Below are 24,383 nucleotides of genomic sequence, written 5' to 3'. Positions count from 1 at the left end.
TGAAGGTCTTTTTAAAACCAAGAGATAGGGATCCCTGGGTGGTGCAGCGGTTTGGCGCCTGCCTTTGGCCCAGGGCGCGATCCTGGAGACCTGGGATCAAATCCCACGTCGGGCTCCTGGTGCATGGAGACTGCTTCTCCCTCTGCCTGTGTCTCTGCCTCTCTCTCTCTCTCTCTCTCTGTGACTATCATAAATAAATAAAAATTTAAAAAAATAAAATAAAACCAAGAGATGTACCATGTTCATGGATTGGAAGACTCAACATTTTAAAATGTCAGTTCTCCCCAGACTGATCTATACACTTAAGACAGCCCCTATCAAAAGGGTTTTGTAGACATAGACTGGGAAAAAATATTTGCAAACCACATATCCAACAAAGGGCTGGTATCTAGAATATAAAGAGCCCTCAAAACCCAGCAGTAAAAACAAAACAAAACAAAAGTCTAATTAGCAAAAGACATGAAGAAACATCCCACTGAAGAGGATACCCAAATGGCAAAAGATTTTGGACGGCTAACATCACTAGCCATTAGGAAAATGCAAATTAAAACCAAAATGAGATACCACCACACACCTTTCAGGATGGCTAAAAGAAAAACCAATGACCTTGAATGCTGCTGAGGTTATGCTTAACTCACTCATTCATTGCTGTTAAGAATGTAAAACCAGGTTGACAGCTTCTTATAAAACTAACATGTAATTATCATATGACCAGCAGTTGCGCTAACTGCAGTGCATCCACACCGTGGGGTGGGGCTCAGTGGGGAGGGACTGTTCATAGCCAAGCAGGCTGGGTGAATCTCAGGGTAATTATGCTCATTGGGGGATGGGGGGAGGTGTCCAACTGCAGAAGGTTGTCCACTATCTGAGCTATTACCTTAAAAGTAAGACTACCAGTCATTTTACCAGCAAAAACGGGTCTATTTGGGAATAGCAGAGAATGGCAGTCCAGGACGACAAACCTACTGCAACACCACAGACTGGCGTGGAGACCCACGGCGAAGGGACTCTGCTTACAGAGGACACAGGAGCTGGGTCGCTGCTGTAAGCAGAGTGTCCATTGGCGTAAACTGGGAGCGGAAAGTGAAGCGGCTTCTCATTGGCGGGGCCGTGACCGTCTCTCATTGGCTGGGCTGTTGCTGGGGGAGGAGGAAACTTTCCTCCGGCTGCGGGGCTGCGGTGAGGGTGGCCCTGACCCACCCACACCCAGCGCCTCCCTTCCAGTTGGGTCTGCAGTTAAGAGCTTCACCTGTGGACCCTCCTATTCCACTTTGATGAGGTTTCTCCTTATTAATATTCGCAAATTCCATGTGTTTACATTTTTGAGAAGATGGGATTGTAGAAGTGGTCTCAGGGATGCGGGAGCGGGAGGGAGGGGTCCTCCTGGGGATGGAGAAACCGTTGGCCTTGAGGCCTGGGTACCAGAACCCACGTGTGACACAGTCGTGTGCGGGGCCGCGAGCGCACCTGGAGAGGCCCGAGATCGGGGTTCACCGGTGTCGGCATCAGGGCTGTGACATCCTACAGTTGTGAAGATGTTCTCTCTGGGGAGGCCAAGCACAGAGTACAAGGGATCTCGGTATTAGGCCTTACAACTGCATTTGAATTTATAATTATCTAAAATAAGTTTAATTTTAAAAACTCACATAACACGGGGGGCACCTGGGTGGCTCAGCGGTTGAGTGTCTGCCTTCGGGTCAGGGCGTGACCCCGGGGTCCTGGGATGGAGTCCCGCGTCCGGCTCCCCGCATGGAGCCTGCTTCTCCCTCTGCCTCTCTCTCTCTCTGTCTCTCATGAATAAATAAATAAAATCTTTTTTAAAATAACATGGAAATCATACTCATTTGGAAACAACTTTTTCCACTGTCACACTTTATTTAAATTTGGGCAAGTATCTGCAACGTAAGCATCTAATAAGCTGTTCAGGTTTTGAATCGAGCTGAAACACCATCCTGGGAAGGAAGGGCCGCGCTGCGCGGGCTCCGCACCCCTTCCCACCCGCACCTCCGGAGCGCCCCGCTGGAGGATTCCCATTAGTCATCTCCACTCGTCGCTTCCTTTTGAAGTGATCTTCAAAGGCTTATTTCAAATAACATTTGACACACAATTTTGACTAAATCTTTGCTTCAGTGTTTCATCTTTGAAAAAAGATTTTATTCATTCACTTGACAGAGCGAGCGAGTGGCGAGCACGAGCGGGGGGAGGTGGGCAGCAGACGCCCCGTGGAGCAGGGGGCCTGCCACGGGCTCCATCCCAGGACCGGATCATCTGAGCCCGAGGCAGATGCTTCACCGGCTGAGCCCCCCAGGCGCCCCGTACCTCCTTTTTCCTTAACCAAATGCAGACTCCTATCAGCATCCCAACTAGCGGTAGTCAAGGCTTTTTCAGGCCACTGTGTCTTCCCAAGTTGAGAGCAGTCCCACTGCCAAGAATGGAGCAAAGGCAACACTTTCTTCTCCGAGGATGTTGGGGAAGAAATCTCACCTTACAGAGGGAGGTGGTCACAGCCCATCCTCTTTGTCGGGTTTTGACTTGGCTTTTATCTGCTCCTCTCGAGAGAATGTCAGCTATTTGAGGGGCAGGAGCAGGTCTGCCCAGGGCCGAATCCCTGGAACAGGCCGGGGCCAGCACAGAGCTGTGGGAGAACATCGACACGTGCGGGGTGGGTGGCCTTTCCGCCTTGCCCCCGGCCTGGCCAGCAGGCTCTCTGCGGGGTGGGCCACTGCCCCACCCCACCCGGCGATGTGCATCCTGGACAGGAGCCTCCCTTTCCAGCAGCCACGCCCTTACTCAGGTCCACTCCGTGCTGCTTTCCCTGAGGTCACGGCTGCTGAAGCCCAAGCACACCAACGCTGTGCCGCAGCAGGAAACAGAGAGGAAATCAGAATCTGGATTCTCAGGCTGCCTCAAAAAGGATGGAGTGACTCGATCCTTATCCACCAGCACGGGCGCGGGGGCTGGGGCAGAGGCAGAGGGAGAAGCAGTCTCCCTGATGACCAGGGAGCCCGACGCAGGACTCGATCCCAGGACCCTGAGATCGTGACGTGAGCCAAAGGCAGACACTTCACCGACTGAGCCCCCCAGGTGCCCCTGTACCCCGCTTATCCTAACAATATGCCCTGGCTCTCATCCCTGGGGGTGGCCCCGTGGCAGCTTGCTCAGGTACCCGCCACTCAAGTCAGCTGCCAGGACCCACAGTGGGCACACGTAATAACTATTACGTTATCAGTTATTCACACATGATGCCTTCCAGGCTGGCTCCAGTTTTTTCTATTACAAACTATGCTTCGATTAGTAGCCTTGTTTATTCTTGTTTTTTTTTCCCCCCCATTTTTCCCAGCGTTTTGCCAGTTTTCCCAATTCACCTTTGGGATAAATTCCTATTTGGCGTTAGTTGGGCCAAAGGATAAACATCCACATGGTTGCACTGGATATTGTCAATCTCTAGTAGCAATATAGGAGAGTCTTGCCAACAAGGTAAGTTCTCAAACGATGGGGTTTTATCGCCAGACTGGTCAGGAGAGACCTCAGTGGATATCTTTTTTATTTTTTTAGATTTTATTTATTTATTCATGAGAGACAGAGAGAGAGATGTAGACACAGAGGCAGAGGGAGAAGCAGGCTCCATGCAGGGGGCCCAATGTGGGACTCGATCCCGGGATCCTGGGGTCATGCCCTGGGCCGAAGGCAGGCGCTCAGCCGCTGAGCCACCCAGGTGGATATCTGCCCGTACACCTGAGGGAGGGAAGAGCCAGCAGGACAGGCCACGTAGGTCTAAGAGCGTGGGCCTTGTGGTGTGAGGGCCTGGCATGGGCCAGGAGAGCCATGCAGTTGGAAGTGAGTGGGGGAGAGCACCAGGGCCAGGCCAGAGGCAAGGCAGGGCTTGGTCCCAGGGCAGGACCTTGGAGACTCAGAGCAGCCACTGGGCTGCTGGCAGAGGCCAGGCGGAGCAGCTCATTGGCAGCTCCATTCAGCATAGACGGGGGTGGGGGGTGGTGGTGCTGAGGAACCAACCCAGGCAGGACAGGTGGGGGTCGGCCCGGGCAGCAGCTGCAGAGTCTGAGAGCCATGGTTGGGTTGTGGCATGCTTGATAGAGCCCACAGGAGTTCCCCCAGGAACTGGATGTGAGGAAACGGAGGAATGAGGAACGAGTCCAAATGTTTGTGCCCCAGTAACACAAAAGATGGAGCAGCTCTTGGCTGAGATGAGGACGATGGAAGGAAGCGGGTCACCTCAGAGGCCCTGAACCTGGTGGGAATGATGTCTGCTGCTCACTGGAGGGCAGCCAGCATCTGGACCGGGCTCAAAACCATGGGTGGAGCAACCACCGGCCAGGAGAAGAGCCTCAGGGAGAGGACAGAAGGAGAGAGGACGGCAGAGGGGCTGGAAGGTGCCAGTCGTGGGGCAGCGCAGATGGAGAGTGGGCCATGGGGAAAGTATTTCAGGGGACAGCAGCACCGGGGGTCATGGAGCTGACAAAGGCCCCCCAGACAGAGCCCCATGGGGTCTTGGGTGCCTGGACCAGGGCGTTTTGTTGGAGTAGGGGCAGGGCAGAGGCCTGAGGGCTTGAAAGAGAAGCTGGAGAGGCTGAGTGTAGACGGCTCTTCCGAGGAGTCCTGCTGCGAAGACAAGCACAGAAGCACAGCATGAGGAGAGAGCAAGTCCTGCTCCGTTCTGTGAAGACGGGCAGCCTCGCCCTGAGTTTGTGAGTGAATGGAGTGATCCCACACCGAGGATGGCCCGTGGGAGGTGAGGAGGAGCAGCCGGTGGGTGCAAAGGACAGGCCAGTGCCCTGGGGAGCGGGTGGCCCAGGAGTGAGGACAGCGGCCTCTCCGGGGAGGAGGGAGCGGTGGGCTGGGAGGAGTGCAGTCTCCTCTCACTGCTTGTGCCATGGCTTCTGGTTTCTTTTTTCTTTCCTGTTCTATTGACATGTAACTGCACATATGTAGCCGGCACACTTCAGTAAGCTTTGCCCCACGTATACAGCCAAGAACTACCACTGCCATCCACACAGTTCCATCGTCCCAGCTTTCCTTGACGCCCTGGAATCACCCTGCCCTTGGGCTTTTGCTCTGAGTGAAGCTTCTGGAGGCTTTTGAGCAGAGGAGAGACATGGCTCGACTAGTGTGTTGTGCAAGTTACCACTCTGTGCTGAGGACAGACATTAGGGGAGGAAGTGTCAAGGGAAGATGCAGAGACCAGACCGGAGGCCTTGCACGAATCCTGAGGCAGTCAATGGCGCTTGGCCCAGAGTGGGGGTGGCATGCTACAGCCAGATTCGGAGGGGTGTGCTGACGGCAGGCGGCTTGGAAGAAAGGACCCCAGCGTCCTGGCTGAGCAGGCAGGATGGAGCCCTCCTTCTGCGGTGCGGGCGAGGGTGAGTAGTCGGCTTCCAGGAAGACCAGGAGTTGAGGTATCGGTATCAGAGCCTGCGCTCCCTAAAGATATCCCAGCAGAGACATGGCCAGAGTTGCATTTGGGAGCCCAGGGTTCAAGGTCAAGGTCGGGGTGTTGTTGCTGACGAGGTCGCAGAGAGAGCAGGCAGGTCAATTGTCCTGTCTGCCCCCTTGGCCAGAGACCCTCGGCCCCACCTCATGCACGCTCCTGGCTCTCCTCCATCTGCAGAGGGACAGCTACGGTGTCAGAGGGCCATCACATGACTTAGTGGGGTTGCTGCTCTCTGTCCAGGGCTGTTCCTGGCCTGTTGTCCTCACCTCTGACAGCCAGGCCTCCACTCCTTAGCTGCCATTTCACTGGAAAACAAAAGCAGCTGGATGAGATGCTGCCCAGGCCCCACTCCCTGCATCAGGGCCTTCCTCCCTCAGTGTGAAGGGCGGCCACAGCCCTCTTCCCCAGATTTGGTCCACAGTCCCGGATGAGGGCTTGGGCTCAGGCAGCCTTCTCTCCCTCCAGGGAGGTCGTCTGTTCCTGTACCCCATCGGTACCACTGAGGCTCTGGCCCAAACAGAAAACAGCTCTCTAGTCTCAGAAACCCATCCAAAGCAAAACACCTGTATCTACGCTCCTCCCTTGAGCCCACCATAATCCAGTGTTTCCCCCTGCAATGCATCCATACTGCACTGGCCAAGGTCCCAGAGGGTCCCGCTACCCACTCCCTCTTAGCAGCTGACCACACATCACTCATCCCTAGGGATCCCCCTGCCCAGTCTGCTCAATCCGGGTCTTTCTTGCTGGATCCTCCTGGACTCACTGATTTCTCCACGTGGGCAGGGGGCTCAGCCTCCCGTCCCTCACTCACTCCTTGGACTAGCTCATCCGCCTGCAAACACTGCAAACTCATCCTACGCTCCCGAGGCCCACAGCCTCACAGCAGTGCCCCTGGGAGTCTAGCGGACATTACAGCTGCACCCTGACCCCACTGTCGGGTACTCCCTCACCACCCCCAGAGTGTCAGAGGCTGCCCACCCTTCCAGTTGTTCCCCAGCCATGCTTACCCATCCTCAGGCTGCTCCCCCGGCAGTCCACACTCCTCCCCTCCGGGGCACTGCCCGGTGCAGCACCAGGCTCTCCCCTGCACTGCACGGGTCCTCACAGACAAACACGGGGCAGCCAGAGGAGGCTGTAGAAGGCCAGCACCGTGCCATTCCCGCCCTGCTCAGAACGGCCAGGGACGCGTCCCTCTGATCTCACCTCCTCCCTCTCCGTGCCCCACGCCCTCAGGCTTCCATGCTGGCTTCTGGCAAGCATCCCTCAATCCCCCCCTTTGCAGCTTGGTGCTGGCAGGACCAATTGCCTGTGAACCCTACGTGTCCTACTTGCAGGGCTCGTTCCCTCTGTGTCTCCATGGCTGGCCCCCTGTGCCCTCGCGTGCCCATCCGCCCTATCGTGGCCAACACTCCAGACATCCACTGCCTCCCCACCCAGCTTATGTGGCTCCCACATGACACCTCCCGTCAAGGTGTGGGCCCACGAACGGGTGCACGTCACGGTCACTACTTACAGCTGCAGAGCCGAGCTCGTGCAAGCGCGGACACCCAGGGTTGCGGGGTCAGCCCTGCTGCGCGCTGTCCTCTGCGTGCGGCGCCCTCGCTCCCGCCCGGTGCACGGAGAGCGCTCGGTGCCGGGTCCCAGGAAAGACCGGGTCACAACAACGAGGCCGACGCCGCCACGGGAATGCCCGGTCCCGGGCCGGGGCCAGCGCTAGCGCCTGCCGCCCGCCGGGTCCTGTGTCCGGGGGCAGCCCTCTCCCCGCCAGCGCCGGCGCCGCGCTCGCAGGCCCCGCCCCCGGCCAGGCCCCGCCCCGGCCAGGCCCCGCCCCCGGCCAGGCCCCGCCCCCGGCCCCCTCTCGGCTCCAGATCCGTCGGCCGGGTCCCGAGCCAACGCGCCTGCGCCCTGTGACCACGCCCCAGCCCCGCCCACCCCGCCCTCCGGGCCCCGCCCCCTCCCGGCTGCCGGGTGGGAGCCGCTCCGCGCAGCGCGCATGCTCCGTGCGCGGCGCCCCCGACTCGCCGCTCGGCTCCGTTCGGGCATTTCCGCCTCTTTGTTTTAAACTCCGGACGGGCTTTTTTCTCCTGCTCTTGGGGGGACCCGGAGGGAGCGGCGCCCCCCCCCCGGCGCGGCCCCGCGTGCGCCCCGCTCGCCGCAGCCGAGCCGGCAGGTCAGTGAGTCCGCGCCCCGCCCGGCCGGGCCCGCGCCGCCCGCTCCTCAGGCCGCGGCCTCGGCCCGTGCGCCCGCCCGGAAGGCTCCGCGCCCCGCCCGCCCCCGGCCCGGCCCGGCCCCGCCCGCCCGCCCGCCCGCAGGCTCCGCGCCGGGACCCCCGGGGCGCGCCGGGTCATCGCGGGGGCGCGGGGCTCAGGGCAGGGCCGCGCTGGGTCATCCCGCGGGTCCGAGCCCGCCGGGTCACGAGGAGCCCCGAGCCCCGGGCGCGGCGGGACGCAGCTCGGCCGGCGGTGGCCCCGGAGCGGGGAGCGGGAGCGGGGAGCGGGGAGCAGGGGCCGGGAGCGGGGACGGGGAGCGGGGGCCGCGAGCGGGGCCGGGAGCGGGGCCGGGAGCGGGGACGGGGAGCCGGGCCGTGCCGCCCGAGGGCCACCCCGGCAGACGGCTCCGCGAGCGCCGGGGCGCAGGTAGGTCACCCGGGAGCCCCCGGAGGCCGGGCCGCGGCGGTGGAGGACCGCGGCTCCCAGGGAGGCCAGGCCCGGCCGAGAGCGAACTCGGGGTCGGGGTCGGACTCCCCAGCCGGTCGTGGGCTCCGGCCGAGAGCGGCCCCGGGGACTGCCGGGCCCACGCCAGCCCCGCAGCGGCTCGGAGGTGCCTAAACGCCTCCAGTCTCCTCCAGTCTCCTCGGCTGGACCCGCCTGCTGTGCGGCCTTGGGGGCGTCAGGGACCCGGTCCCCGGAGCCCAGCTGCAGACCCTCGGAGGCCCCCGCCCTGCAGACCTGTCCTAGGGCCGCCTGGCCGGGCCCAGGGCACACGAGGCAGGGTTGGGACCCGTCCTGCCTCGGGGGATTCAGGTGGGGCTCCGGGCCTCAAGCCAGCTCGGTGCTCACGCCCCAGACCCAGAAAGCTGTCCCCTACTCCAGGGCTACCTACGGTCTTGGGCCTCGGCCCAGTGGACGTGTCTCCATCCCCTCCAACCGCCCCAGCCCTCCTCGCTCCGTCGGAGGCCGTGTGGTTGTGTGGATACACCCTCCATCCTGAGCCTGGACGTGTTTTCCGTGTCCAGGAGGCTCCGGGATGGGTCCGGTCCAGCCAGGACTGTAGCAAGCCTAGCGTGGTGTTCTGGGGGCCCTGGACAGTGCGGGAAAGTTGGTGCAGGCCGGCACACTTTTCAGGGGACTGGATCGGGCACCTTCTCCACTCCGGGAAAGGAAAATACTCAAGGGCCTAGCAATGGGGGTCTTTGCTTCTCTGAAACCCGTGAATGAGACTTTCACCTAAAACTTGCCCGTGTTTTCCTTCAATTTGAAAGTGCTGATGAGAAAGCAGGGTGCGGCATGTGCTGCCCTTTGATTGGGGAACAGCTCCAGAGTGTGTCCAGTGAGACGGTGCTGGAGGAGTCTGAGAGGATGAAAAGCCCAGGAGAGCAAGCAAGGGCCTTGCCCGGCTCAGCGCCCGGCCCTGGCTGCCTGGCATGAGCTCAGCGGGCAGCACACAACGACTGAATGAAGAAGTGAGTGCGTGAACGAGTGAGTGCAAGGCAGGAGTACTGGTAGGAAGACCCACTTCTGTTAGGCCTGCAAACTTATCCAGAGGCTGGGCTGTAGGATGAGGTGCAGATCTAAAAGTGCGAGCTGTGTGGACTCCCGACAGAGACCCTGGAACTGCTCTGCTCAGTCTTTTACTTTGTGCCACAACTTCACCACTCGGTGACCTAGGAGAAAACCCGTTTCGATTTTCAGATTGACGTTTCATAGGACCCCATCTTAACCAAATGGGCGTCCCCAAATAGTCCATCGTAGGAATTGTTATTGTGTCAGGCGTAACCACACTTGGGACCTTCTTACTCAACACTTCTGATTTTTTTTCTTTGTACTTTTGCACTTTTTTAAAGACTTAATTTGTTTTGTGAAGTTTTGGAAGAGACTTGCCATATTTGGCATTCGGGTTTGGTGAAGCTCTTTATTTTCCTATCTTTGGATTTTTAAAGGTATGATAGTGCTGCATAGTTGCATTGTTTATATATTGCTGTCCAATAAATTGCCCCAAAACTTAGTTCTGTAAAACAACGTCCTTATTATCTTATAGTTTTTGTGGGTCAGGAATCCAGGCACAGCTTAGCTGATGAGCTCAGAGTGTCACAGGCCGGGGTAGCGGTGTCATATGAAGGTTTGACTGGGGACCTGCTTCTAGGCTTGCTCACTCAGCCATTGGGGCTCTTCATAGGGCGAGTCGGAGGGAGCCAGTGATAGGACAGGAGAGCAGGCAGGAAGGCCAGTCTGCATGACCTAGTCTTGGCAGGGACATCCCATCCCTTCGGCCATACTCTCTTTGATAGAACCTGGTCGCTGGGCCAGCCCTCACTTGAGATGAAGGGCGCGTGTACTGGGAGTGGGGGTGAGGGTCACGGTGGCCATCTTAACGCCTGTCATTTATCAGGTTTCAGCTCATAGAGAGCCTGTACCCGAGAAATACCCCGTAATAAATTAGCAGAATTGTATATAGAGTGGTGTGTTAAATACAAGATTGCAGCAACCCAGCTGTCTCTTTAATTGTGTAGGTTACCACACAATTCTTCTGAAGTCACCACAATCACTAGAACCCCCGGAACTTACACAGGAGGGAAGATCAATTATAAACAAGGAAGATTCTTGGGAATTAACTTATAATTTAAAACACCTGTAGCAAACCCCCCCCCCCCCCACCTTGCAAACCAAATGGACGAAGTGCTGTGGAATTCTTTGATTGCTTCAAGTTCAATGATTTCACTGTTTCCACAGCATCATTTTATTCCTGCCCAAGATTTTGCTCCAGAAATTCTAAACTGACCTTTGTAAGAAGTTTTTAAGGAGTGAGACCCTGAGATGTTTTGGGTATTCGACCCTTGTAAGGAAGCCCTCCCTGCTCCAGAGCCTGTCTTTTGGGGCCTCGGTGCTCGGGGGTGGCCACGTCTCTCGCTGGGACTGGGGCTGGGCTGTGCAGGGCCCCGTGCAGGGTGCATATGGGAGGCCTCGGGAAGGAAGCGTCCCCTCCTGCCGCGATTCTCTCTGGACCTGCCAAGGCTCCGCCCGGCTGGCGTGAGGCAGGGCCCTTTGCCAGTGATGGGAATTACTTACTTGAGTTGTTAGATTTGAATGATAAAGCAAGGTTTGTTTTGGTTTATACTGTTACTCTTTAAATGCTGGGATTTATTATTTCATTTGGAGCTCTTTGCTTAGTGGTCAGAATCAAATCTGAAATTGAAAATGTAATTTTACTGTTGAAATATGTTGAGGTTTGGGGGCAGGTTCTTATTACTCTTCTGATATTTGCCATTCATAGCGCAGAAATGCTGCCCGATTCACTGTGCTTCAAAAAATGGAACTATACTGTTCTACTAGTTGGTAGTTTATCATTAAATTTTGGGGAATAAGACCTCTAAAAAGAATAAAACTATCTTTTCTGATCTGCCGCGTTCCTCCCTACAGAACCGAATTCTCCTAAGGCCAAATGACAACAAGAATGAGACACTTCACAGTTGACGAGAGAGTTAAGGTGTGAGTCTTGCCTAGACACATTTTTGAGGATTGTCTATTGAATTAAGCAAAACTCACTGATAAAGAAAACTCGCTAGAAAATACAGTTCTTAAAAACTGTTGGGTTGATTGCTTTTTTGAAGAAAATAGGTGAATTTGGAGAGTGAAAGGATTTGGATTATTTTATTTTGCAAATGAATCAATATTTGCTGAACTTTGCTACATTAACAACACATTCCAGATGTTTAGCAGGAAATACACCAACAGTAGAAAGTTGCCTGCATTCTTCTTTGAAGGCCCGGCTAACTGTGGGTTTTATGAAGGATGTTGTGATTCTCAGCAGGGCCTGGCTGGTGTTAGACGCTCAGCAAAGAACCCAAAGCTGGTCTTCATCACGCCTCGTGTGGCCTTCTCTGGAGGCACCGTGTGTATTAACTTGTTTGGTTCTTAAAGCCGCCCACCATGGGTCTGCTCCGTGATCACCCCCACGTGCCCGATGAGGAGACAGGCACGGGGTACGGCTGGGAAGTGGGGAGCAGAGAGGGCTTAGCCTTTCCCCTTTTTTTTATTTCAAGTGATCTCATTTTACTCTCCCCATTCCCCACGGTTTTATTTCAGAAAAAACACAATGGAGAAAAACTGAAAGAATTCTACAATGAGCAGTCTTACACTCCCACCCCGATCCAGCAGTTATTTATGCTTTGCCATATTTGATTCACCTCTTTTTTCTAGATGCATATTTATTGTCATTGAATCATCTGAAAGTAGCTACCGGCAGCCTACCAAGTTCCCTAAGTGACTCAGAGCACACAGGTCGCAGGAATAGGATGGTCTCCGCACAACCGCAGTGTCACCATCACACCTGAAACGTGGGCACGTGATTCACATACTAGCTAATAGTTTCCTCCACTTTCAAATCTCCCCATTTGTCTCAGGAATGTCTTCCATGGCATTTTTCCCTGAACCTGACCCAGGCGCTGGGTTGCCTGGTGGCACTGGGGGTCATGGTCCTTAGCGTCTCTTAGGTCCCCCACTTGCCCTCCATAGGGTTGACTCTTTGGCTGCGTGTCACCTGGATTTTTCTGCCGCTTCGCTTACGGTGTCCACTTTTGTCTGTTGTCCCTGTGTACTCTAGAAACTAAAAGGAATGAGGCAGAGGCTGAGTCAGGCTCGAGATTTGGGAGATGACTTCATAGGAGCCAGTGAGAGCTGCATGTCGTCCCCTGGGGACCCGCGGCCAGTGGTGGTTCTTGGGTCCATCCTGCTGGCCGTACTTCTGGTGCCCGGTCCCCAGTGTCCTGCCAGGGGGAAGACTCCAGACCTGGAGCCCCCGCGCCGGAGCCCCGGGGCAGTGCTGGCAGTGGAGAGGCCCACTCCGGCCGGGCCCTCCCTGTCCCGTTTCTGGTGGGGAGGCGTCCCCGGGCCATCTCATGCTCACAGGCACACGGGTGAGTGCTGCTCATCAGCTCCGATGCTTTCCGCAGACTTTATAAAAGGGTTAGTGGGTGGAAGGTGTTTGAAATTGTTCATGGAAATAGGACTTTTGCTGACAAATAACATTTCCTTTACGTCAAGTAAGGGCCTCTCTTGCCGTCGAGGCGGGAACGGCTGCGGCCGCCGTGTTCCCCAGCCTTTCGTCAGAGGCAGCCTGGTGAGGAAGGCGGACGTTGAAGTAGGAGAGGGAGTCCCAGTAGGCTCAGCCGCCCAGCACGGTGTCCTGGGTGGGTGGTTTCTTTCTCACTGTCCAGGGGCCGAAGTCCAAGATCAAGGGGCCCGGTGATGTGGTTCGACGTGTGGAAGCCCTGTGCCGGCTCCCGTGAGGACGTTGACCTCACGCCCGCCCTTAGCCTCCAACCCTGCCGCGCCCGGAGGCTCCGTCTTGCAGAGGGTTTGGGCCTTCGAGACGTGAACTGGAGGTGGGGCTCTAGCTTCTGCCGCTTGGGTCTAGAATTGGGAGAATAGTCGCCGAATGAGGATGTTTCCAGGCTGGTGGCTGTTTTGTCTGCTTGGGGAGCTGGCCCTTCTGCCGTTGACTCCATTTCTTTAAATATCTACATGAGTTTTCTAATGCATCACAAATTGCCACCAAATCGGTGGTTTCCAAGGACAGCGACCTACTAGCCAGGGTTCCACGGGCTGGAAGTCCAGCACAGTGTGGCTGGTGCTTGGGGCCTCCGAGGCTGAAGTCCGCGTGCTGGGCGCAGGCTCATCTGAGCCTGCGAGCCCAGCCCCTGCGGCTGTGGGGTCCAGGCCGGGGCCGCCGTCCGCTCCCAGAGGCCCCGCGGCGCCCCGTCCCAGGACCGGGGGTAGCGGACAGCAAGCCGTTTTCTGCCAGTGTGACTCAGCCTCTGGCCGGCAGGCGCAGACCGTGCTGAGAGTGTGCTGGATGGCCAGCAGATGCTCGCCCTGGCGTCAGGTCAGCTGACGTGGGACCTTTACTCCACCCGCAGAAGTGCCTTTGCAGCGGTGCCTAGGCTAACAAGGTGGGACATACGTGTATGCCATTATCTTGTGGCCGTCTCAGGATCCGGCCTGCCACCGTCCTGGTGCCCCACAATTCACATCCTCCCGAACACCAAGTACACCTGCCCCGTTTCTGGGGTTCCCCAGGGTCTCATCCCACCGTAGCACCGCTCCAAGCCCCAAACCTTGCCTGAACCACAGAGCCTTGGAGTCACGTGCCCTGGATCGTCCACTTGGGTGCGTCCACTGGGTGCCGCCCCGGGCCCGTGGAAGCCCAGTGAGAGGGGTCGCCTTCCCAGCACCTGTGCACGGCAGGACAGGTGTAGACGAGCTGGCACAGAAAGGGGAAGTGGGGGGATCCCTGGGTGGCTCAGCCGTTTAGCGCTGCTGTCAGCCCTGGGCATGACCCCGGGGTCCCGGGATCAAGTCCTGCATCGGGCTCCCTGCAAGGAGCCTGCTTCTCCCTCTGCCTGTGTCTCTGCCTCTCTCTCTGTGTCTCATGAATAAATAAATAAAATCCTTAAAAAAAAGGAGGGGGGAGAGTGGACGGAACAGTCACGGGCCCAGCGCAGATCTGAAGCCCAGAGGGATCCTTGCCTGGGCTTCAGGGTCAGGGTGACCCCGCTGGCTTTCTGCTTCGCCCTCTGGGCCCTTGGTTCTGCCCTGAGCCTGCGTTTTTTTGTGAAGTGAGGCGCGTGCCTGCGGCTGGGCAGCCTCATGCCAGCCCCTGCGGGAACAATCTTGGGGTCCGACGGCCCCTTCTCACAGCGTATTTTTCGTCTTCTCCGGGTTGAAGCTGACAGTTAAAGTGGGTGTAATTACGTGATGATGTGTTACGTGCTTGAGTTCTAATGTCACCTTCCCTTTCTCCTGACGTTGTCTGACGGTACCATCTCCTGTTCCAAGTTCTCAAGGATGGTGTCTGAGCCCGTGCCCTCCTTGGCCCTCTGTCCTCGTCCCCCTGTCCCGTGCAGATGCCTCGTCCTCCAGGCCAGCCGGCCGCAAAGTGGTCCTAATGCTCTCCGGGGCTCCCGTGGCCCGTCGGTGGGGCGCCTGCTGCTCGGGCCCGTCCCTCCAGGCCCAAGGCCAGACGTCCCTCCGCACCGCTTCTCCTCTGTCTCTGTCTAAAGCAGCCCCTCCACCCGTTTGGTTCGCTGCCTTCGTCTGCTTTCTTCGCGGTGCTCGTCGCTGCTGAGGGCTTGGTCGTGTCTCGTCTCCGGCCGCAGCGGGAGCGCCCCTGTTGTCCCACAGGCGTGCCTCGGAGCAGCATTTGAGCACCTTTCCTGAGACGTCTGCAAACGCCACGGCCCCCGTCCGTACTCGGGCCGTAGTTTGGCTGGATGTAGAATTCCACAGCGAAGTCTCTTTCCTCAGAACTCTGAAAGAATTGCTGCTTTTACTGGCAGGATTCACTGTCGCTGATGAAAGTCTTCCCAGTCCGTCGTGAACTCCTCTCCTCCCACAACCCGAGGACGCTCTCTTGTACCCTTGATGTCTTGAATTCCAGGACCTGGCTAGGCGCGGGTCGTTGTCACTCACCGTGCCAGGCACTCGCGCCGTGGCGGTCTGCTGCGTCTCCCAGCTGGGGAAATGCTTTGGATTTTTCCAGATCATGAAATACCGCCTACAAACGAGCAGAGAGAAAGATACAACGGACACCTGTGTACTCATTGCCCAGCCTGAGAAATAAAGTAGTAAAGTGTAATTGAAAGCTCCTTCTCTCAGTTTTCTGTTTTTCCTAAAACACCTGTTGTTTGGATGTTGGATCTTTTCTATTTCCTGTCTTTATCTACTTTTTGAGAAGATTTTCTCGACTTTATCATTTAGCCCTTTTATTGAATTTTTAGTACTGCCAGTCACGTGGCTGCGATCGTAGTACAGAGGTGGGTAGTAACGAGCAGGTAAACTCCACGCTCAGGGTGATGGGTGTGTGCGTACGCGGCATGTAATTCTAAGGAAGATGGTCTCTCAGGGTGTTGCTGGGGAGATGATGTTTGAGAAAAGGCTTGCTGGAGGGATGCACATGGCAGAGAGGGGCAAGGGCCACGAGGTGGGAGTGTATCTAGAATGTTCTAGAGCCAGCAGGGGCCCACCATGGCCACAGTGGAGTGAGAGAGGTGGCTTGGGGCCTCTTTGGCCACTGGAATGCCTTGGCTTTCCCTAAGCCTGGGGAGAGGTGCGTCCTCTAGGGCCACCTGCTCAGACCTGCGTTTTCACAGGGGTTCCTGGGAGCTGTGCTGGGTGAGTGTGGCCCAGAGAGGCTGAGCAGCACACTCGGGGTGGGTGTGAGGGGTCGTAGTTGCCCCTGCCCCTCGTACATGGTGTGAGGGCGTGCGAAGCCGCAGAAGGGACGAGCCTGTGTGGGCGGGAGGCCCAGATGGAGCCTCAGCAGGCCTGCACCCGTGTGGAAATGCCTGGCCTTCCGGGTGGAGCCCAGGTCGTGGTTGTTGGAATTTGGGGTCAGGGAGCGTTGAGCTGGAGGGGCAGGTGTGACTGTGGGACCGGGGTGAGTGGGCCGGGTGCCTGGGAGCCGCTCAGTCCGCCTCTGGGGGACGCGTCCAACATGGGTGGGCCTCGGTGCTGCTCAGCCCGCGTGCCTCATCCCGCCCTGGGGGTTGTGTCTGGGGTCCCCCTGGCTCCCGGACACGTGTCACCCTTAATTTAAGTAAAAATGAGGAGACGGCTCACAGTGGATGTGGCCATCAGGGCGCCCCTCAGGGAGTTGCCAGTTACTCAAACACCCAGCGGCACACAACAGCTGTGGGCAGTGGCCTGTGGTGTCCCCAAGTGGGGACTTCACTGTCCTTTGAGTCACGAACCCTTTTGAGAATCTAAACTCAAAGCACTTTCATGTTATTTCTTTATTTTTTAAAGACGCTTTCACGGCAGCGTGTGGCCACCTAGAACCACGTTTCGAGTTTCCCTCTTTCTCCTGATCTTGACCTGGTGTCAGTGTCCCAGCAAGGAACGTTCGTGACACGCTTCTGTCCATCTTGAGATTGCAACGGTCCTTGGAGCCGGGGCCTTGTGGGCCCTGGCAGGGCCTCCCCTCCCCTCCCCTACCCGAGCACCTGGCCTGGCCCTCGCCAGCCGTGCTCGCCTGCACCTACCTGTTGGGTCCCACCCTGTGCCGGGGCTCACGACCTGTGCCGGGCCCAGGGGCGAGCGGGACCAGACAGGGATGGGTTCGCCGGGTGCCGGAGGTTAGTGAGGGGCCAGAGGTCAGCTGCCTGCGGGCACAGCATGGAGCCGGGCGCTTCCTTACACACCTGCTGCGTGCAGACACGTCCTCTGGGGCGGGGGGGAGCATCACGCGGAGCAGCAGGTGTGGACGCGGCTTCATGCAGCTGTACACACGGCGCGTCCCGCGTGGCCACCGGGTCCGTGACGAGCAGCGGTGGGCACGGGGCAGGGGTCACAGCAAGGATGCAGCATCAGCCCTGCTGTGGGGTCGCAGTGCCCCGGGGGGCAGGCGGCAGCCTGACCAGGAGGACGGCATGACCCTGTACGACAGTCCCCGACAGCCGTCGCCCCGTGAGCGGGCCAGCACGCGGCCACGGACGCTGCTCAGGGCCCAGGGAGCGGTTCACGCTGCGAGGGGGCATCAGAGCAGGACGAGCAACGGGAGCCGGGCCCCGCGGTCCCACAGACACGGCACTGCGGCGCGGGCGTCGGTGAATGTCCACGCCTGACCGACTTGTCTCTTTAAAATAGGTGAAGGGGATCCCTGGGTGGCACAGCGGTTTGGCACCTGCCTTTGGCCCAGGGCGCGATCCTGGAGACCTGGGATTGAATCCCACATCAGGCTCCCGGTGCATGGAGCCTGCTTCTCCCTCTGCCTGTGTCTCTGCCTGTTTCTCTCTCTCTGTATGACTATCATAAATAAAAATTTAAAAAATAAGTAAATAAAATAGGTGAAGCGTATGTCTCGTCGCGTGTTTTTCAGGAAGGCCGTTGAGTGAAGGTTGTGGGATATGTCGGCGACTTTGTGCCAGTAGATTTTGATGAACGTTTTCCTAGAAAGTTACCACTTCGTGAAACTAATTAAAAAGCAAGTGGAAAGCTTGATTCTTGTAAGACGTGGTTGACAGAAGGAAGCACGGCCCTGGGGGGGGCACTCCCGGTGGGGGCCCGCTGCTGGTGCCCTGTGGCGCCCCGTCTCCCGTTAGGGTGCACGGCGCACCCCTGGGGCTCAGGCCACGGCAGCTGTGATGAGTGTGCTGGCGTGGGAGGACGCCGACCCTGGTCATTAGTACCAAGAGGCCCATGTAGCGCATCGCATGCGGTCGGAGGAGGCCTTTCTAGGACGACGAGGGTGTGTGTGCACGTGCTGGCAGTGGTCAGGGCTGTACTGCGGAGGAGATGCCGCTGCAGGAGGTCACCTTAGTTGGGGGGCACTCGGGTTATAGGGCATTTTTCTTAGGGTGATTCTTTACTTTCTAAATCATGTTTGATAAAGGTGCATACTGCTTCCACTCCGCAAACCAGACCTGCTGTCTTAACCTCAGACGGTCATGGAGGGGGCACCCCCACACCGGGACGGGGGGCCAAGGGATGCGAGCCCCAGCGGCCCTGCATGCAGCCCAGGGGCCCATGAGGACTGCCCGGGGCGGGGGTGGTCCACGGACGGGCGGGGAGGCTGAGCCTCTTCACGCGGGATGCCTGCTGCTGGGCAGGTAACGGCGGAGAGGCAGCCGCCCCAGGCCCCCCAATGGCCCCAGCCCCATGCACAATGTGTGCTGGAGCCAGTGCCCGGGAGCCCTGGGGGAGTCCGGGCCGGATGTGGAGGGGCCTCAGTTGGGGCCTTGTCCAGATGGTGACCGGTGAGCTTGGGGATGGGCTGTGCTGGGATTGCCCCCGTCCCGGATCTTGTTGGCCGTCGGGAGGTGCTGGGGGACAGCAGACCCTCACGGGATCTCACTTGCATTTCCTGGCTTCCTGATGAAGCTGGGCGTCTGGAAATGGGCCTGTTTGGACTTTCCCTGTTGTCTGGAGTGGGGTTTGGCCACTGTTTAGCAGCATGTAGTGGACACACGTGCATCCCGTGGCAGGGACGGGCAGGACGTAGGCGGCGGGCGCAGGGTCCCCCGCAGGTCATTGGCACAGCAGCCTCGGCAGCCCGGTCTGGACTGTGGTCAGGAGTGGGGGCGTTCTCTCCCGCGGGGAGCCGGGGTGTCAGGGGTTCGCGGTGTGAGCGAGGCTGATGCCAGTAGTCCCCGTGGCCAGTGCTTCTGACACTGTGTGGTCATTCTCCTCGCCGAGTCGGGCGGGCCTTGCCCCTGCACTTGATTACGTGGGGGTGAGGGCGGGGGACACGCTTTGTGTAACACAAACTAGGAGTTTGTTTTGTTTTTCCGATTTCATCACTGGGAATGATGTTTGTTGCAATTTTTTAAAATCGTAAAATGCACCATTAATGGAGGTGCAGTTTACACACGGTAAAGCTCCCTGGAGTTTTCCAGGCCGCACCCCAGTCCTGACCCAGAACCCCGCCGGTAGGGGCCCCGGGCGCCCAAATCTGCCTTTTCTACAATTGTGTGTCTGGGAGACGTGGACGCGCAGGCCTGCCTGCAGCACAGAGCTCTGTCCTTTGCTGGTCTTGCTGAGAAGAGCCTGCTGTGTAGACGGACCTACAGCAGTCCTCCTGGTTCCTACCGCCCGATGGGCATGTGGGGCTGTGTGAATAAAGCTGCTTTGAGGGCCACCCGGGGGGCTCAGGGGTGAGCATCTGCCTTCGGCTCAGGGCGTGACCCTGGGGTCCTGGGATCGAGTCCTGCGTCGGGCTCCCTGCGTGGAGCCTGCTTCTCCCTCTGCCTGGGTCTCTGCCCCTCTCTGGGTTTCATGAATAAGTAAATAAAATCTTTTTTAAAAAAGCTGCTTTGAACATTCCGGCATAAACTGTTGAATGGATATTTGTGTTGGTGTCTCCCTTACGTTATTTACGTGTTTATCTTTAGGGCAGAGGCCGAGGCTGAGACCCTCGCAGGCCGACCGCACACCCCACGCAGAGCCCCACGCGGGGCTCGACCTCGTGACCCTGAGATCATGACCTGAGCCAAAGCCACGAGCGGACACTTAACCGACTCCAGCCCCCGGAGCCCCTGTGTCTCTTTTAAGCAGAGAACTTTTATTAGCTTCTAAATTTGCTAAGATTTTTTTTTAAATCATGAATGGATAATGAATTTCATCAAAGGATTTCTGGCATCTTTGGGAAGATCTTAGCACTTTTCTCGTTTGGTCTTGTGTCAAATTACCGTCCCTGTATCGTGGGGATGGCCCCGCAGTGCCCAGCGCGACGTCTCCTTGGATGCTCCAGGCCGGGTGGAGCGGGTGCCGCCCGTGAGCCCAGTCTGACCCCCGCACGTGCGGTCACAGAGCGAGCTGGAAGGCACGTGTCCTCCGGGGGGACCGCGTGGGGCTTGGTCTCGGCTGCGTGAGCACCTGGTGGCCTCGGCCAGGGGGTGAAGGGACAGCACTTTCCCCGCGCCGCTGTGCCCGCACCGCGCTCCTCGCGCCCAGTCCACCTGCCCCGCGGCTTGTGGTTCTCTTTCTGGGAATTTATCAATTTCATATAAATTTCCACTTTGTCAGCAGAAAGCCGTCCACAACCCGTAATAGTAGCGTGGCCCGTGACCGCTCGCGCGTGCCTTCCGGGCTGGCCCTGCGCCTCCGGACGGCGTGTGACAGGCAAGCCGGTGCCCTCACTCCCGCCCTTTGGCCTCCGCTGGCGTGTGGCTCTGGTCACTAGGCGGAGACCTCGTGCCGAGGGCCTGTCCCTGCGGATAGGCTGCCGCCGTACGACCCACATAACTGGACAGACGCCGACGGCTGCTCACGGACACGCCCCCGCGGCGGCCGAGCCGGGCCGTCCCCTGGCCTCCGCGCTCCCTTCCTCCGTCCCGCCCTCCCTCTCCTCCTTTTTCTGTAGGACTTGAGTGAGCTTCTAAGATGAGCGAATGAGAAATGCAGTTGTGGAAAGCTTGAAGCGTGCGACACTGTAGATCGGATGCCACGCGCAGCCGCTGTAGTACTTCTGAGGTCCGCTGTCCCGGGGTTGCATGTAACCACTGCTGTCCCAGCACCAGGGTCACGCCGCGTGGGCCGCGTGTGTCCCCAGGCCCATCCCTGGCGAACGTGCTGCTGGCTCCCCTGGGCAGGCGGGTGGGAGGGTCCGTGGACGGGTCCGTGGGGGGGTCTCAGAATGAGCCTGCACGCGGCCCTGTGGCCTCCAGCCTGACCTCTGGGTCCTGGGGGCTCCCGGGTCCCCGACCTCAGCCCCGCTTGGTGCCTGTGCCCATCTGGCCCCTGCGTGGCCCAGAGCCCGGCTTGGAGCCTGCGTGGTCGCCGGGTGGGCTGTGAGGAGGGTGCAGAGCCGGCGTCACGGAATCCAGCTCCTGCGTGTGCTGTTCCCCCAGAGGCCCCAGCCCCCTCCCGGGGCTCCCCGCCTCCGGAGCCTACGCAGGCCTCCATCCTGTCCCCTTGGGCTGTCCCCCGCCCGCCAGCCCCGGGCCTTGGTGACGCCAGCCTGGCCCTGGGATCCACCCACGTCTGTGCTCCGCGCTGGTTCCTCAGTGTCCTTGGTTCTTGGCTCTTTGAGCTGCTGGTGTGCGGGGGCCAGGGGCTCCGTGCGGACAGCGTGTGGGTGACGCCCAGTGTTGTGTCTCCACAGGCTTCAAAATGTAGCAGAGGGCTCCCGGCTGCCATGGACAGGTAAGCGCAGCTTCGGAGCGTGGGGACGGCTGGCGGCCTCCTTGGGGAGTACTCCGTGGGACGCAGCCTCGGAGAACTTGGCTCCCGTAAACGTCCCGCGGCTACTTAGACGCGTCCGGGTTTTCTCCCGATGCTTGTGCTGGACCCTTGTGTCGTGTGCTGTGGGGGACGCTCCAGAGGCTCTAGACGGGACTGTGTGCATCGGGCCTGCGTGGCGGACACGAAGTAACGGGCTGTTTCTGTGCCAGAAAATGGACAGAGAGCGAGGGACAGAAGGGAGGCGCACAGGTGAAGACCCACGGGGCAGAGTGAGGCCGCCGGCGAGGACGCGCAGCATCGGAGCAGCAGCCTGAGCGCCCAATGCGAAGGCCGGAGGAGAGGGCCGCAGACATCTAGAGAGGTGAGGCGCCGCGCCCCCGGCTGCTGGGGGGAGCCCGCTGTGGACACGGCCGCGTGCTCACGGCCGCGCTGACCGCGGATGCCCATGGCCTGCCTCCGTCCCGCAACAGTGTCCGGGACCCACCAGCCCGGCGTCCCGGGGTTTGCTGGCGGGTGTGGAGGGTGCACCGCTCTGCTTCTCCGGCTCGTGCCCAGGGCTGCAGAGGGGCCGCCCGGTGTCGGGGACGGTGGCGGTGCCTGGCCGTGGGGCCCCGCGTGGGCAGGGCCAGCGGTCCGGCCGGGGCCTCTCCAGGCTGCGCTCGTGTCCTCAGGTGGGGGCTCTGCAGGCAGATGCTTCCCCTCAGGCTGGCAGGGCCGTCCCCTCTGCCAGACGCTGCCTCCAGTGACCGCCGTCCATCTTCCTGGTCCCCATGACCTCCCTGGGGGTCACCTCCTCGGGTTTCCCGTCGGTGGGACCGTGTGTGCTCCTTGGTGAGGGTGCCGAGCCCTCGGTGGCCTGACCGGAGGCAGTGTCCAGCGACGTCCACGCAGCATTCCCACCGGCAGGCCCTGCTCCCGCTGCCTGGGGAGTGGGTGGGGGGAGACGTGTGGAATCCTCCTCAGCGAAGCCTGTGTGGGTGACGCCCGAGCAAGGGTTGCTGCGCACGGAGGGTGCTGACTGCGGGCACAGTCAGCAGCTACATGAAGGACCGGAGCAGGATGGACGTGTGAACCCCTGCGTCCTGCTGTTGATGATGATCTGATCCGTCCTGTTCCCGAAGCTCCCGTTGTCCCCAGTGTGGCCGGTAGAGCCTTTGAGCCGGGGACGTGGGCTGCGGGTGCGCTCCCTCCCGGCCCTCCCGGCGGACAGAGTCTACGCTCACATGCGCACGCACGTCTGTATCTATTCAGCCACTTGCTCGCCAGCAGAGCCCCCGCCGACCCCGGCCCCTCAACAGGGCCACAGGCCCTGCGTGGCAGCGTGACCCTGGGCTTTGTTTGGCTTCACCAATTCCTTCTCCGCGTCGTCGTGCTTTCGGTCCAGATGCGACTGAAGCCAGCCCTGTGGGGCTCCCGCTGGGCAGCTCGGCTGGCCGGCGGCAGGGAAGATTTGTGGTTGCAGAGCTCGTTGCTGTGTGCGTGTCGTCTCCTTCGTGGCGGGTACGTCCACGGTGGCTCAGTAGAAGGTTGAGGACGAGAGAATGGTGCTTGCTTGGGGCCAGTGTGGGGCCTCTCGTGGGATTTCCGCGTTGGCAGGCCCCTGATTGCCACTGTTTGCCGGGGATGATGCCAGGAGGTGGTGCTGGGTTCCCCGGGGGTCAGCACCCCTCGCCGGCCTGGCCCGGGTCCCACAGCCCCAGGTGTGGCTGCTTCCTGTGGAGGGAGGACAGCAGGGCTGACAATGCCCCAGGCGGCTGCGTGTCCCCGCAGGCGGGGGTGGGGTGGGTCGGGGCGCGGTCCGTCTGGCCAGCTGATCGCATGTCTGCTTGGCTGGCTGTCGGACCTGATGAGCGTCTGGGCGGGTGACAGGTCACCTCCAGGTTGCCGCTCCCCCCAGGCCCTCACCTCCTCAGCAGGCCCCAGAGCCCGGCCAGGCCCCCGTGCTGCTCAGCGCCGTGGCAGGCAGAGCCGGCCCTTGCCCTGGACCCCGACCCCCGACCCCCACCCCCGACCTCGCACGGATGGAGGCGGGTCTCAGGTCCTCCAGGTGCTTTGCTGTCTTTTCCCTTTTTCTTGAACGGCACTGGGCACTGGCGTCCTTCGGCGGCCTGGGAGTCGTGCACGCCGTGGCCGCCGAGTGAGGCCAGCCGCCCTCGGTGGTGCCTCGGTCTCTGTCGTATCTGCTTCTGCTCTTCATGCGGAACCCCGATCGTGATGCCCTGAACCCGTTCTCTCGGTACTTACCGGAGCGGTGTCCTGTGTTGCTTTCCTGCTGCTGCTATAACAAAGGAGCAGACCTAGTGGCGGCCGCGGCCCAGGCGCGTCCCTGACACTTCGGAGAGTCACAGGTCCCCAACACGCGCCCCTGCGCTCAAGTCTAGGCACCCACAGGGCTCCTTGGGCTCCAGAGGAGAACCGTTCCTCATCCTCTGTGGTGTCCGGGGCGCCGCACCCTAGGCTCCGTGGCCCGGCGTCAGGCCAGCCTACCGTCCCTCGCCCCCGACCCCAACCCTGCCGCTGCCCCTCGAAAGGGCTGTGTGAGGTGACCCACAGGTTCCGGGGTAGCCGTGAGCATCCCCGGGAGCTGCTGTAACTCCCGGCACGCTCAGGAGGTGCAGTGACACACCTGCCCTCTTGGAGCCCGTGGTCCAGGGGGAGAGACGGGTACAGTGGGGGGGGGGGGGGGGGGGGAGGGGACCGAGACGGGGACCAGGCTTCAGCACGCTGGCGCGCACATGCTTGCACTTGGGTACGCCGTGTGTGTGCAGCGGTGTGGTCCCGTGGGTCAGTGGCAGACGAGCAGGCGGCTGGTGGGCGGGACACGCGTGTGCCCCCGGTCCTGGGGCCGGGCTGTGCTGGGCCAGGAGGCTCCTGAGGTCCTGGGGGGCTGGTTGGCTGTCCCTGCACAGGGCGCGGGACGGGAGGGGGCCTAGAGCCCCTGCGGTAAGCGAGGCTGCTCTCAGCCAGTCCGTGTGGCAGTTTTCCGTGGTTTGCCATCTTAAAGTTGCAGCGATCATCTTCTGAACGTGTCCCGTTAT

At 59.7% G+C, this 24,383-nt stretch overlaps 1 protein-coding gene across 3 annotated transcripts in view; it reads left to right on the top strand.

Moving 5' to 3' along the window:
* The first annotated feature begins 7,423 nt into the window (after window positions 1–7,423).
* PCGF3 (polycomb group ring finger 3) overlaps window positions 7,424–24,383 on the top strand; it is a 49,595-nt gene continuing 32,635 nt past the window's right edge. Inside the window, exons 1-3 of one of the 3 annotated variants that reach the window (XM_041751631.1) lie at window positions 7,424–7,619; window positions 21,266–21,306; window positions 21,555–21,706. The gene's annotated coding sequence lies outside the window, so the exon portion shown is untranslated. Of the gene's footprint in view, window positions 7,620–21,265; window positions 21,307–21,554; window positions 21,707–24,383 lie in introns of those variants that run through there. The other 2 variants (XM_041751632.1, XM_041751633.1) reach the window with 2 other exon arrangements.

The sequence above is a fragment of the Vulpes lagopus genome, chromosome 4, assembly GCF_018345385.1.
Source record: "Vulpes lagopus strain Blue_001 chromosome 4, ASM1834538v1, whole genome shotgun sequence".
In the NCBI taxonomy this organism is placed as follows: domain Eukaryota; kingdom Metazoa; phylum Chordata; class Mammalia; order Carnivora; family Canidae; genus Vulpes; species Vulpes lagopus.
The sequence above is the reverse complement of the archived record's forward strand: the minus strand, read 5'-3'. Positions and strand labels throughout refer to the sequence as shown.